At 40.8% G+C, this 15,122-nt stretch overlaps 1 protein-coding gene across 5 annotated transcripts in view; it reads right to left on the bottom strand.

Moving 5' to 3' along the window:
• SETBP1 (SET binding protein 1) overlaps window positions 1-15,122 on the bottom strand; it is a 378,062-nt gene that overhangs the window by 58,284 nt on the left and 304,656 nt on the right. The gene's annotated exons all lie outside the window — the stretch shown is intronic.

Genomic DNA, 15,122 nt, shown 5'->3' with positions numbered 1-15,122 from the left:
ATGATGACAACCCCCCCAAAATCCCTCAAACAAGAAAACATCAACAGGCATGTTACAATCTCTCATATCCTCTAAACGCCACTACTACTACTGAACCACCCACTGAGGTTATATTATACCCCATAAAAACCAGCCCAATCATTATCTTCCCACCGTGGGGGAAGACAGCTCCACTCTGTGCCTAGAGCCGCATGCATCAGAGATGGAGGCCACTGCGCCAAGGCAGAGCTGCTAAACTGGAGTACACCTGGGTTGCCGGGGGAACCTGGCAGCCAGCACCTACTGCTGCAGCTGCAGACTGAGCTTCCTTGTTGGCAAATGCCAGAAATCATTTTGTGAGGTTGGCTGCAGGGCCCAATGCTGAAAGCGAAACCCCTTCTTGTGCCCTGTAGGTACCGTTGGTGGCTGGGAGGGAACACAGTTCTTTCCTGCGTCCTCCCTTCTGAGAACATGACTTCTGAAGAGCCCTCACTAAAAGGATCGTTGCCACCACAACGCAAGGTGGCCATCGCCTGCCCAGCCGTCTCTGTTTTCTGTGGAATTGGGCCCTGGAGTGAGGCCCCACATCGTACCCACAGACAAGGAGACGCTAGCTGTTCTGCAGCCTCTCTTTTATAGCTCTGCTGTCAGAGCAGCTGTAAACCACATGAGCTCCAAACCCAATCCGGATGGTGAGGAGGGGAGGTGGGCCTGGTTTCCTCCTCCCACCTGGCTGCTGCAATGCTAGCCACCAGGCCCTGCCAGGAGTTCAGGTCTTCTATTTCCACCTAATAGGGCAATCAGAACCTTGCCTTTAGCTGGAAGAAAGACAACTAAGAAGTTGGGGATTAATTTTTGCTTCCTTTTTCATATCCTGAGGTGTGCATTTTTTTTATTTTTAACATCTTTATTGGAGTATAATTGCTTTACAATGGTGTGTTAGTTTCTGCTTTATAACAAAGTGAATCAGCTATACATACACATATATCCCCAAATCTCCTCCCTCTTGTGTCTACCTCCCACCCCTCTAGGTGGTCACAAAGCATGAGCTGATCTCCCTGTGCTATGCAGCTGCTTCCCACTAGCTATCTATTTTACGTTTGGTGGTGTATATATGTCCATGCCACTCTCTCACTTCGTTGCAGCTTACCCTTCCCCCTCACTGTGTCCTCAAGTACGCTCTCTACGTCTGTGTCTTTATTCCTGTCCTTCCTCTGGGTTCTTCAGAACCATTTTTTGTTTTTAGATTCCATATATATGTGTTAGCATATGGTATTTGTTTTTCTCTTTCTGACTTACTTCACTCTGTATGACAGACTCAGGGTCCATCCACCTCACTACAAATAACTCAGTTTCGTTTCTTTTTATGGCTAATATTCCATTGTATATATGTGCCACATCTTCTTTATCCACTCATCTGTCGCATCTGTCAATGGACACTTAGGTTGCTTCCCCATCCTGGATATTGTAAATAGAGCTGCAATGAACATTGTGGTATATCACTCTTTTTGAATTATGGTTTTCTCAGGGTATATATAGTGGGATTGCTGGGTTATATGGTAGTTCTATTTTTAGGTTTTTAAGGAAGCTCCATACTGTTCTCCATAGTGGCTGTATCAATTCACATTCCCACCAACAGTGCAAGAGGGTTCTCTTTTCTCCACACCCTCTCCAGCATTTACTGTTTGTAGATTTTTTGATGATGGCCATTTTGACTGGTGTGAGGTGATACCTCATTGAAGTCTTGATTTGCATTTCTCTAATGATTAGTGATGCTGAACATCCTTTCACGTGTTTGTTGGACATCTGTACATCTTCTTTGGAGAAATGTCTATTTAGGTCTTCTGCCCATTTTTTGATTGGGTTGTTTGTTTTTTTGATATTGAGCTGCATGAGCTGCTTGTAAATTTTGGAGATTAATCCTTTGTCAGTTGCTTCATTTGCAAATATTTTCTCCCATTCTGAGTGTTGTCTTTTCGTCTTGTTTATGGTTTCCTTTGCTGTGCAAAAGATTTTAAGTTTCATTAGGTCCCATTTGTTTATTTTTGTTTTTATTTACATTTCTCTAGCAGGTGGGTCAAAAAGGATCTTGCTGTGATTTATGTCATACAGTATTCTGCCTATGTTTTCCTCTAAGAGTTTTAGAGTGTCTGGCCTTACATTTATGTCTTTCATCCATTATGAGTTTATTTTTGTGTATGGTTTTAGGGAGTGTTCTAATTTCATTCTTTTACATGGATCTGTCCAGTTTACCCAGCACCACTTATTGAAGAGGCTGTCTTTTCTCCATTGTATATCCTTGCCTCCTTTACCAAAATAAGGTGACCATATGTGCGTGGATTTATCTCTGGGCTTTCTATCCTGTTCCATTGATCTATATTTCTTTTTTTGTGCCAGTACTATACTCTCTTGATTACTGTAGCTTTGTAATATAGTCTGAAGTCAGGGAGCCTGATTCCTCCAGATCCACTTTTCTTTCTCAAGATTGCTGTGGCTATTCGGTGTCTTTGGTGTTTCCATACAAATAGTGAAAATTTTTGTCTAGTTCTGTGAAAAATGCCATTGTTAGTTTGGCAGGGACTGCATTGAATCTGTAGATTGCTTTGTGTAGTATAGTCATTTCCACAATATTGAATCTTCCAATCGAAGAACATGGTATATCTCTCCATCTGTTTGTATCACCTTTAATTTCTTTCATCAGTGTCTTATAGTTTTCTGCATACAGGTCTTCTGTCTCCTTAGGTAGGTTTATTCCTAGGTATTTTATTCTTTTTGTTGCAGTGGTAAATGGGAGTGTTTTCTTGATTTCACTTTCAGATTTTTCATCATTAGTATATAGGAATGCAAGAGATTTCTGTGTATTAATTTTGTATCCTGCTACTTTACCAAATTCACTGATCAGCTCTAGTAGTTTTCTGGTAGCATCTTTAGGATTCTCTATGTATAGTATCATGTCATCTGCAAACAGTGACAGGTTTACTTCTTCTTTTCCGATTTGGATTCCTTTTATTTCTTTTTATTCTCTAATTTCTGTGGCTAAAACTTCCAAAACTATGTTGAATAATAGTGGAGAGAGTGGACAACCTTGTCTTGTTCCTGATCTTAGAGAAAATGGTTTCAGGTTTTCACCATTGAGAACGATGTTGGCTGTGGGTTTGTCATATATGGCTTTTATTATGGTGAGGTAAGTTCCCTCTTTGCCTACTTTCTGGAAGGTTTTTATCATAAATGGGTGTTGAATATTGTTGAAAGCTTTTTCTGCATCTATTGAGATGACCATATGCTTTTTCTCCTTCAATTTGTTAATATGGTTTATAACATTGATTGATTTGCGTATATTGAAGAATCCTTGCACTACTGGGATAAACCTCACTTAGTCATGGTGTATGATCCTTTTAATGTGCTGTTGGATTCTGTTTGCTAGTATTTTGTGGAGGATTTTTGCATCTATGTTCATCAGTGATATTGGCCTGTAGGTTTCTTTCTTTGTGATATCTCTGCCTGGTTTTGGTATCAGGGTAGTGGTGGCCTCATAGAATGAGTTTGGTAGTGCTCCTCCTTCTGCTATATTTTGGAAGAGTCTGAGAAGGATAGGTGTTAGCTCTTCTCCAAATGTTTGATAGAATTTGCCTGTGAAGACATTTGGTCCTGGGCTTTTGTTTGTTGGAAGATTTTTAATCACAGTGTCAATTTTAGTGCTTGTGATTAGTGTGTTTATATTTTCTATTTCATACTGGTTCAGTCTCAGAAGGTGTGCTTTTCGAAGAATTTGTCCATTTCTTCCACGTTGTCCATTTTATTGGCATATAGTTGCTTGTACTAATCTCTCATGATCCTTTGTATTTCTGCAGTGTCAGTTGTTACTTCTCCTTTTTCATTTCTAATTCTACTGATTTGAGTCTTCTCCCTTTTTTTCTTGATGAGCCTAGCTAATGGTTTATCAATTTTGTTAATCTTCTCAAAGAACCAGCTTTTACTTTTATTGATCTTTGCTATTGTTTCCTTCATTTGTCTTTCATGTATTTCTGATCTGATCTTTACGATTTCTTTCCTTCTGCTAACTTTGGGTTTTTTTGTTCTTCTTTCTCTGATTCCTTTAGGTGTAAGGTTAGGTCATTTATTTGAGATATTTCTTGTTTCTTGAGGTAGGATTGTATTGCTATAAACTTCTCTCTTAGAACTGCTTTTGCTGCATCCCACAGATTTTGGGTCATTGTGCTTTCAGTGTCATTTGTTTCTAGGTAATTTTTGATTTCCTCTTTGATTTCTTCCGTGATCTCTTGGTTATTAAGTAGTGTATTGTTTAGCCTCCATGTATTTGTATTTTTTACAGATTTTTTCCTGTAATTTATATCTAGTCTCATAGCATTGTGGTCGGAAAAAATACTTGATACAATTTCAATTTTCCTAAATTTACCAAGATTTCATTTGGGACCCAAGATATGATCTATCCTGGAGAATGTTCCATGAGCACTTAAGGAGAAAGTGAATTCTGTTGTTTGTGGATGGAACGTCCTATAAATATCAATTTAGTCCATGTTGTTTAATGTATCATTTAATGCTTGTGTTTCCTTATTTATTTTCATTTTGGATGATCTGTCCATTGGTGAAAGTGGGGTGTTAAAGTCCCCTACTATGATGTGTTACTGTCGATTTCCCCCTTATGGCTGTTAGCATTTGCCTTATGTATTGAGGTGCTCCTATGCTGGGTGCATAAATATTTATAATCATTATATCTTCTTCTTGGATTGATTCTTTGATCATTTTGTAGTGTCCTTCTTTGTCTCTTGTAATAGTCTTTATTTTGAAGTCTATTTTGTCGGATGTGAGAATTGCTACTCCAGTTTTCTTTTGATTTCCATTTGCATGGAATATCTTTTTCCATTCCCTCTCTTTCAGTTTGTATGTGTCCCTAGGTCTGAAGTGGGTCTCTTGTAGACAGCATATATATGGGACTTGTTTTTGTATCCATTCAGGCAGTCTATGTCTTTTGGTTGGAGCATTTAATCCATTTACATTTAAGGTAATTGTGAATATGTGTGTTCCTATTACCATTTTCTTAATAGTTTTGCGTTTGTTATTGTAGGTCTTTTCCTCCTCTTATGTTTCCTGCCTAGAGAAGTTCCTTTAGCATTTGTTGTAAATCTGGTTTGGTGGTGCTGAATTCTGTTAGCTTTTGCTTGTCTGTAAAGGTTTTAATTTCTCCAACGAATCTGAATGAGATCCTTGCTGGGTAGAGTAATATTGGTTGTAGGTTTTTCCCTTTCAACACTTTAAATATGTCCTGCCACTCCCTTCTGTCTTGCAGAGTTTCTGCTGAAATATCAGCTGTTTACCTTTTGGGGATTCCCTGTATGTTATTTGTTGTTTTTCCCTTGATGCTTTTAATATTTTTTCTTTGTATTTAATCTTTGATAGTTTGATTAATATGTGTCTTGGCATGTTTCTCCTTGGATTTATCCTGTATGGGAGACTCTGCGCTTCCTGAACTCGATTAACTATTTCCTTTCCCATTTTAGGGAAGTTTTCAACTACAATCTCTTCAAATATTTTCTCAGTCCCTTTTTTTTTGTCTTCTTCTTCTGGGACTCCTATAATCTGAATTTGGTGCATTTAATATTGTCCCAGAGTTCTCTAATACTGTCCTCAATTCTTTTCATTCTTTTTTTTTTATTCTGCTCTGCAGTAGTTATTTCCACTATTTTATCTTCCAGGTCCCTTATCCGTTCTTCTCCCTCAGTTATTCTGCTATTGATTCCTTCTGGAGAATTTTTAGTTTCATTTATTGTGTTGTTCATCATTGTTTGTTTGCTCTTTAGTTCTTCTAGGTCCTTGTTAAACGTTTCTTGTATTTTCTGCATTCTATTTTCATGATTTTGGATCATCTTTACTATCATTATTCTGAGTTCTTTTTCAGGTAGACTGCCTATTTCCTGTTCATTTGTTTGGTCTGGTGGGTTTTTTCCTTGCTCCTTCTGCTGTATGTTTCTCTGTCTTCTCATTTTGCTTAACTTGCTGTGTTTGGGGTCTCCTTTTCTCAGGCTGCAGGTTCATAGTTCCCACTGTTTTTGGTGTCTACCCCCAGTGGCTAAGGTTGATTCAGTGGGTTGTGTAGGCTTCCTGTTGGAGGGGACTAGTGTCTGTGTTCTGGTGGATGAGGCTGGATCTTGTCTTTCTGTTGGGCAGGAGCGCATCCAGTTGTATGTTTTGGGGTGTCTGTGACCGTATTATGATTTTAGGCAGCCTCTCTGCTAATGGGTGGGGTTGTGTTCCTGTCTTGCTAGTTGTTTGGCACAGGGTGTCCAGCACTGTAGCTTGTTGGTCGTTGAGTGGAGCTGGGTCTTAGCATTGAGATGGAGATCTCTGGGAGAGCTTTTGCTGTTTGATATTATGTGGAGCTGGGAGGTCTCTGGTGGAGCAATATCCTGAACTCAGCTCTCACGCCTCAGAGGCACAGGCCTGTCACCTGGCCAGAGCACGAAGACCCTGTCAACCACACGGCCAGGCTTTCCACCAGGCCATCTCATTTACCTTGCCATGCCTTTCCTCAGGGAGATGAAGATACACTGGTCAGCCCTCCTTCCACTCGGAGATTCTCAATGCGTGCATTATTACCCCCACTTCTCTGAAGAGGAAACTGAGGCTCAGCGAGCTCAAACATTTTGCCTGAGGTAGAAACTAGTAAACAATTGGATCCAGATGTAGAAGCTTGGTCTATTAAACTCCAAATTCATTGCTCTTTGGACCTTCTCAAGTTGCTCTTTTGGGAGAAGAACAGGATGTGATCTTCGGCATCATCACTTCCCTGAAAGCGGATCCTGGGCTGCCTTTCCTGGAAGTACGTCTGGATTTACTCCAGATAGGAAAATGCAGGAGAGAAGCAAACGCATAGGGTAAAATTTCCATTAGACCCCTGATGAACATATATGGTCTCTGTTGGAGGGCACACATCATTTCAGGACCAGGCTTCAGGATGCCTGTCAATTATCACTGAGACTCTATACCCATACAATTGTTAAAGTAATTAAATATGGAGGCCAACAAACTGAGGTGGCTTTAATGGCTTAGTTGCCTACATAAGTAAGCAAACCAAAACCTAAGCCTGAAACGCTTCAAGGTTAAAGAAATCACAATGTAAGGACCAGCAAACATAAACAGCCAATTAGGCTTTCCCAAATAAGGCAACTGCTTAAGTTATAGCCAGTCAAATAATTTCCTTGCTTCGTTTCCATTTCTTCCCATTAAAAGTCCCTCTCTGAGCTCCTGTTGGTGGAGTAATTTGAATCACTTCTGGTTTGACACTGCTTGATTTGAATCAATTTCTGCTCACATAAACTCTTAAAAATTTAACAAGTCTTAGTTTATCTTTTAACAGACTCAACACACAAGAGGTTGATGAAGAAAACTAGGCATGTGATAGAATCTGGTTTATGTTGCTCCAGCCACAATAAAAAGGGGTGGGGGGAATCAAATAATGATAGCCAGGGAGTTATCCTGAGCTCTCTTTGAAACTTCCTCCTGCTTTGCACAAATGAAGAGCACTGGATTTCTCAGGAATTCATGGGACGATTTGGGCACCAGTTGTTGGGACAATGTGGAATTTTGGTAACTCAGGAGTTCTGAAGGAGCCCTTGCCGTGCTTCAGAAGGCTCTAGAGGCATTACTGGCTCATTTCTGGAGGAGACTCTAAGCATACCTGCCTTGCAGGACTTCTGGGCCTGAACTGACAGATCCACTCTGACGTTGGGTAGTTCAGTCACAGTTCAACCTGGATACCTTTTGAATCCTCAAAGGTATAGTTTAAAAGCCACTGGATCTTGATTTAAGCAAGAGTTTGGCCTGAATAAAGAGACAAAATATGAGTAGCTGACTTAATTTAGAAAATTCCTCAGTTTTGAATGTCCCTAACTATCAATATCTCCAGGTTAGACATGTGAGTAAATCCTAATAATGGTAGAAAAAAAAATGGGAAATAGAAAAAATTCACAGCTGTGATCTGGGAAAGACTAGATGGGAGAGATCAGGAGACCATGTCCTTATGCAAAGGATTTATAAAGGGACATTCGGGAAGATAGTTGGAAAGGAATGCAGAAACATTATCTGGAGGCCTTGATCATGAAGATAATGAATACAGGCTTCATCTGGTGGGTCCTCAAGTCAGTGTAAGTTCTTGAAGAGGAGAATAATCATCAAAGTGGGATTTTAAGCATTACTGGAGATCTTTTCTTCCATCGTAACAATAAGCCCTCAAAATTGCATATTGTTTTATAGTAAAAATATTTAGAGGAATACAGAACAAGACATGTGAAAAAGAACACTTGCCTAATGTAGCATACTACTATATAAGATAAACAGAGAAAAAGAACAGCTTCACAAAACAAATGTGCTCCACTGACTGGAATCACCTGGAACTGGAAACAAATTCGGAAGGAGATGGGATGGGGTGGGGCAGGTGTTGGCTCAGGAATGAGGTCACAGGGGACAGAACGGTAACTCTTCCACTAATGGCATGGTCGAGTCACAGAGTTTTCTCAACAGTTGATAAATGAGAAGGGGTACAGCTGGAGGAAGTAGGGCATGTTTTGGTGGATACTCTCCCACAAAACAGCCTTCTGAAACTCTACCAGAGGCCAGACCCTGAGCTGGGCAGACCATGTGTTCATGCCTCACACTGCATCTCTGATTAACCAACAGACTTGCATAGTTAGCCTGGTGCAGTAGAGGCCATATAAATATAAGATAATTCCTGTCCTCAAGACCTTGAGACTTAGTTGATATTGTGGGTTGAACTGTGTCCTCCCAAAAAAGATATATTGGAGTTCTAACTAACCCCAGTACCTCAGAATGTGGTCTTATTTGGAGATAAGAGTCTTTACAGAGGTAATCAAGTTACAGACAATGGTGGGATCTATCTAATATGACTGGTGTCCTTAAGATCTATCTAATATGACTGGTGTCCTTAAAAAGAGGGAAAATTCGGACACAGAAAAGCATACAGGAAGAACACCATGTGAACATAAAGACAGAGATCAGGGTGATGTGTCTACAACACCGAAGTTGGCCAGAAAACCATCAGAAGCAAGAAGAGGCACTGGATTGATTCATCCTCATAGCCCTCAGGAAGAACCAGTACATGTCTGCTGCTGAAGCTCCCCAGCTTGTGATACTTTGTTATGGCAGCTCTGACAAACTAATCAGTTGTAGAGACTCTGAACAAATCTACAAAGAATTAAAGGGCAAGTTAGCAGGAACGAATATATATTAATTAAAAGTGCTGAGTAAAGGGAGAAACATGCTGGTGAAGAGAGTTTTTAACCCTTCCTGGAGGAGGAGGTCTTGCGTCAGGCCTTGAATACTTTTGAAGCTTATTCCTTGATTTGGTGATTCTGCAGGTGGTTTTGCATTCATTCTATCCCCTCCAACCACTGTTTACAGTACTTGCATCTCTTCCCCTGAGTTTTAGTTCACATTTCCTTTTTTATATAAAGTCCTGAGCCCAGATCCAGTGTGCATTTTCTGGAAGCTGGTCTGGGTGGCCTAGAAGTTCTTTCTAAATTTTAGGAGTCTGTTGACACCTCCTTTCACTGACCTGATGTTAAGAATGTTTGGAAAGTCACCTCAATTTGAGGGATTTTTAAAGGACTGACCATCAACACTTTTGTTTTAGTAAATTCCAGGGAAAACAAAATGTGACTATTTACTGAGGTTGCACATTCTTAATATAAAGTTTTCCTTCGTGTAGTGATGATGGTTGGTGTCTGTCTTGTCACAATATTGGTTTCACTCCATCACTGAGATACTGTAGCAAAACCCTTATAGTACTTTTCAGATCACTTTTATTTACTTTTAAAATAGCAACCTTAATCCACGAAATTCCTTTGTCCCACATCAGCTCTGTTCCCAGTATGTTCCCTGACTATAATGATAGAGAAGCTTATCAGAATTGCTCCCAATGTCAATTAATAATGTTTTAAAAATGACACAGGGGGTGAACTGAAGAAAGAAAACATTCTCTAATCCCAGCAGAGAAGTGAGGGAATTGAGCTTCACAGTTCAGAGACTCTGCAGGGTCCAGCAGCAGAGAGAAACACGCTCTCACCCTTGAGTGGAGCCCGTGATTTCACTGCCTAGGCATGTGAAGAAATCTATCATAAGCTGGGTACAATCAAACTGGAGCTGCTGCTCTTCATGCCTACACGAAGGAAGTGTGGTAAAAATAAGGTGGTGAGAAAAGCAGCAGGTTGGATCCCAGGAGAGCTAGTTCTTCATTCTGGCTCCCTTTCTAGCTACCCAAAGAGTTAGCTGAATTCTCGAGATTTCTGTTTCCTTACAGGTAAGGTAACTAAAACCTCCTTTTCAGTTCTGATAGTCTCTGATTCTATAACCGGCATCTGGTTACACGACAGAAAGTGAAGATTACAAAAGCATGGATAACAGAGACATTGTGTGTCTTCAGCTCACTGCATGTTGATAGGATGAAATGAGTGCAATGTTCACACCAAACATTGGTGCAGAAAAGATGAATTTGGGATGCTAAGGGCAACATTGACTTGGAACATTCCTATTTTCATGGTATGGATTGAATAGAACCACAGTAGTTGGCCCCTGTACTAAATCTTGCTCAAAGAAGGCAGGAGGGTACATGGTATTTTGCTAGGGCTATGTTCACACTTATGCCATACGTTGCCTTGATTTTTCACCAGCTGAGACTTGTTCAGGTGTAGTTTCTCAACTTCAACACTTTTGACATTTGGGTCAGATAAGTCTTTGTTATTAGGGGTTGGGGGCAGGCTTTCCCGTGCCTTGTAGGATGTTTAGCAGCATCCCTGGCCTCTACTCACTAGATGCCAGAAGGAACACCCCTCCCTCCCAACTCAGTGTGACAATAAAAAATATTTCTTGTCATCACCAAATGTCTCCTTGGGGACAAAATTACACCAAAGTGAAAACCACTGCTCTAGTGGGATACAATCTTGCCAAAAGACAACCACACCCACATAATAGAGAACAACTTTAAGAAAGGTCACCCCTCCTGAATTTTAAAAGAGAGCCACCATGTTTCCTTATGGTATCAACAGACATTTGGGTCCCTATGCAACTAAATGCCTTCTAAAGTTTTAAGAAAAGTGGCTTTCAGATTTACTGCTGTTTTTGTTTTTCATGACATTATTTCTTGGGCATTTTATGTGGACGGGAAGTGGGTCTTTTGTTGGACCCACATGAGGACATGGTTTGACTATGAGGATGTAGGTGGTCTTCTTCATGTGTTTACAGTGGGAAGCACTTACTCTGAAGCTGCACCCAGAGCAGACACTGCCCACTCAGTGGGCTCCTGATGGTGTTGGGTTGCATAGACTGCCAGTGTAATCATGCTCCTTGAATAGGATAACAGCCCACGGAGTAGGCCTGGCCTAACATACATAAATGTGTTGTAATGGAAGGGAGTCATCACAGAAATCAAATCACACATCCCAATGATACTGCCATTGTTCAAATGTTGCTCCAGGTTGGGAACCATTAAAACCAGATTCTGAGCCAACCAACAAAGTCAGTCTCAGGAGCCTATAATAATCATGAATTGGAAACTAAAAAATACACTGATTCACCAGTGCTGTGTAGAGGATGAATATTTTTCCTGATTGAGAATATGTAAAAGAAAATGCACCAGAGTCTCTGGAGGCAATTCCAGAAATATTCCAAAAATTCTCTGAGCAATGGTAGATGTGGAATGTGATGTACCCTCTTGAGACAAGGACTTACGCATTTGGCTTGGAAAATGTCAGTGTATTTCTTAAATACATGAATATAATTACTCAATATTAACATCTCATATATGCCAAGGTACTTATCCCCCACCTCAACAGCCCAAATCCTTAAGTACAATCCCCAAGATAATGAGAGCAAAGACCCCTAGTGTTCTAGTCTTCAGCCAAGTTTCCACTGTCTCCTGAGGATCACATTTTCGACTGACTCCTTAAACTGGACTGAAAAGGTGAAAAGAACTAACATCTTTTCATGTGAAGGAAAGAAGTTCAGTATTATCTCAAGTGAGGTAGCTGCTGAAGTCTGCATACTTTGCCATAAGAACCACAAAAAAACTGGAGGCTGTCAGTATGAGGGGGAAGCCACCCACACAGGTAATAAGAAGCAGCACTTAAAATTTGGCACTGCTCTTGGAAACGTTTACAGGCTTAAAAAAGGAATCATAAAAGATAGAGGGTGTGGAGGGAGAGATGAAGGAAAAGAGAAGATGAATGAAAGAACTGTTCCATTCCTGCCACCATTAATAGCACAGATTATAATAAATCCCAAGTGAATAGGAAGAACAGTACTGAGACAAACACTAAATTCCAGGGGAGACCAGACCTGTGTTTTAAAAACAGGGCCATGTGCTTTGGAAGGAATGCTGTGTGCTTAGTTTTGTTTATAACATGGTGAAGGATTCAAGAATGTAATCTGTTCCTCTTGAAAAAAAAAAAAAAAAAAAAAAAAAAAGATTCTCCTCAATGCTCATCATCCACCACCCCTTCACCCCATGACCCGTTCTGATCCCAGATCTGAAAGATTGGGTTCCATGGTGAATTTCTGGAATGTTCGGTTTGGGCCTGTTTTTCATCAGTGCAGCTAGCTAACAGAGTGGCTTTGGTTTTTCAAAAAGAGATCAGTGTGGGGAAGTGACGATTTTCTGAGGGAGCTTTTCAGACTTCTTGGATATGAGGTATTTTTAGGCAGGTTTTATTTTGTTTTGTTTTGTTTCTTTTATAGGCAGGGGCACAAGATCTGGAGATGCAAAGAGGTGCATCTCCCCTAAATTTGAGAGAACATTTCATTTTGACTTCATTTTGTCTTGGACCACTTTCCTGAGGATTCTCAGAATGAATTAACTGAAAGTGAATGCTGTGCAGTGAAAGACCACGGATTTGGGGGCTAATGTCTTTTCAACCATTTCCTGCTTGTGCCATCTTGGGTACATTACTTGGCTCTCAGTTTCCCTAACTGCAAAAAGAGAGTAGCAGTATCTTCATTGTGGGGTTTTGCAAGGCTCAAATAAGAACACATCTGTAAAGCAACAATCAGTGGGCCAGCACACAGAGTGCCATCAGAAATGTTACTTCCTTTCCCGCTACAGTTGACTGGGAATGCAGGGTTGGAAAAGCCTGTGCAGCACATCTGTCCCAGCCTCCCTCTCAAAGAGGAGTCCCTTCACCCACATCCCTGATTTTGGGAAAGCCAGGGTCTGCTTGAGGCAGACAGAGATGGGATGGGAAGCTTACTGCCTCCTCAAGCACCCATCTCATGTGGACAGCGCCACCATTAGAAAGCTCTTTCTGTGAAGCAACATTTGCCTCCCTTTACTTTCTACTCAGGTAGAACACTGACATTTAAAAGCAACAACAAAAATAACTTACATTTTTTGTGCACCTACTTTGTACCATGCACTGGCCTAAGAGCTTTTCGGGCATCACTGGATTTAATCCTCATATAACCAGTAAGGTAGGAATTAATATTGTCCTTATTTTACACGTGGGGAGACCAAAGCTTTGAGTGGCTATGCAGCTTACCAAAAAGGTTTTGCATAGCAAGTGGAAGAGCTGAGACTTGAACCCAAGTCTGTCGGTCTGTCTCACAGTCATGCAGCCATCCCTATGCTACACAACTGTCCTCTGTAGCTCGAGCATTTAGTGCAGTGTTGAATTCAGAGGAGATGCTCAGCAAACGGAGAATGAATGAATGCATGAATGAATGAACAAATGTATACATACTGAAGAAGCATCCTATCTGCAAGGTAGTCAGTACTTGGACCTCTGTAACCTCCATGTTGTTGAGTCCTTCAGTGCCTCCTGGCCTCGTCTTTGCTGCTCATGCTGTCTTTGTAACTCAGCACCACATTTAAGTGGATAAAAATGTAAAGCATGCATACTGTCTAGTGTAAAGTTTCCTAGGAGTGTGTGTGTGTGTGTGTGTGTGTGTGCGTTTCAGTGGTACACCCCAAATCTAGCTGTATAGATTTTTAGCAGCATCTTAGCTGCTGCTTAAGGTCTTCACTACATTCCAATACAACTTTTCTGCTTTTTCTTTCTTTTTTTTTTAATGAGAAAATCATAAGATGGGAAAGCTGTAGAACTCTTAGAGGTTTTCTTATCAAGCCTAAAATATACATGTATACTTTTAATTAAAAATTTCTATTTAGTAAGATTTAGATACATTTTGAACAGATTTGATAGGGAGGGGGCTTAGTAATAATTGCAGGGCTCTAACTGTAGTCTTTGACAACTCCCCCCGCCCCCACAGCTCTCCCCCACCCTTCCAATCCCTCACTCTGTTTCCAGTCAGGAGCAGGTACAGGAAACCTCAGGGCAACATGTGGGCTGCCCAGCATCCAGGTTGCTCACTGCTGCCCTGCTCTGCCCCCTGGCCTTGGTTCTCATCCCCGGCTCCTGCTTTTCCCTTGTGACTGCGCCTCTGTCTAAGGACTTGATTCTACTAACCCTAGTGTGTTCTTGTTTGTCCAAGTTCAACGTCTGCACTGGTTCCCCAATAACCAAGACCAGACTCCTGTTTCATCCTCTCCTGGGTATAGGAATTCTGTCTCAGAAGCTCAGTCTAGGCGTCCTTATGCCAAATAGGATCCCTGTTGCTTAAACACCCTCTGAGACCTGTTGTTGGCCTTCCTGCCAACAGGGAAGTCACAGTCCAGTGCTAGTGGGGGTGGCAGGCATGCAAACAGACCTTTGTCATACAGTATGACACAGGACTATGGACAAAAGAATATTGGCAAGTATAATCTCTGGTTAAATAAAGAAACGTGAACAAGATTTTTGTGTTCTGCTTTTTTTCTCTCTCTTGGTTAAACATTTTAATTCAGCTATATTTAATTTCTTTAGATCAAGTCACAAGCTCTTGGTAAGAAAACCTCTAGACTGTAACCTACTAGTGGCAGGGTGTATGAATTATTCAGCATTACATGATGCAGAATTATGTCCTCAAAAGTACTGGTGTGTGATACTGGGGGTTCTGCATACACAGACAAATTGAATCAACCAGTATAAAATGGATCAACCAGGTCAGCTAATTTTAGCAATGCAGGCAAACTAATAACTATCATTTCCCCTCTTAATATGGAGCATTAGTAAGAGGGTTTG

Source organism: Tursiops truncatus, chromosome 13 (genome assembly GCF_011762595.2).
Source record: "Tursiops truncatus isolate mTurTru1 chromosome 13, mTurTru1.mat.Y, whole genome shotgun sequence".
In the NCBI taxonomy this organism is placed as follows: Eukaryota; Metazoa; Chordata; class Mammalia; order Artiodactyla; family Delphinidae; genus Tursiops; species Tursiops truncatus.
The sequence above is the reverse complement of the archived record's forward strand: the minus strand, read 5'-3'. Positions and strand labels throughout refer to the sequence as shown.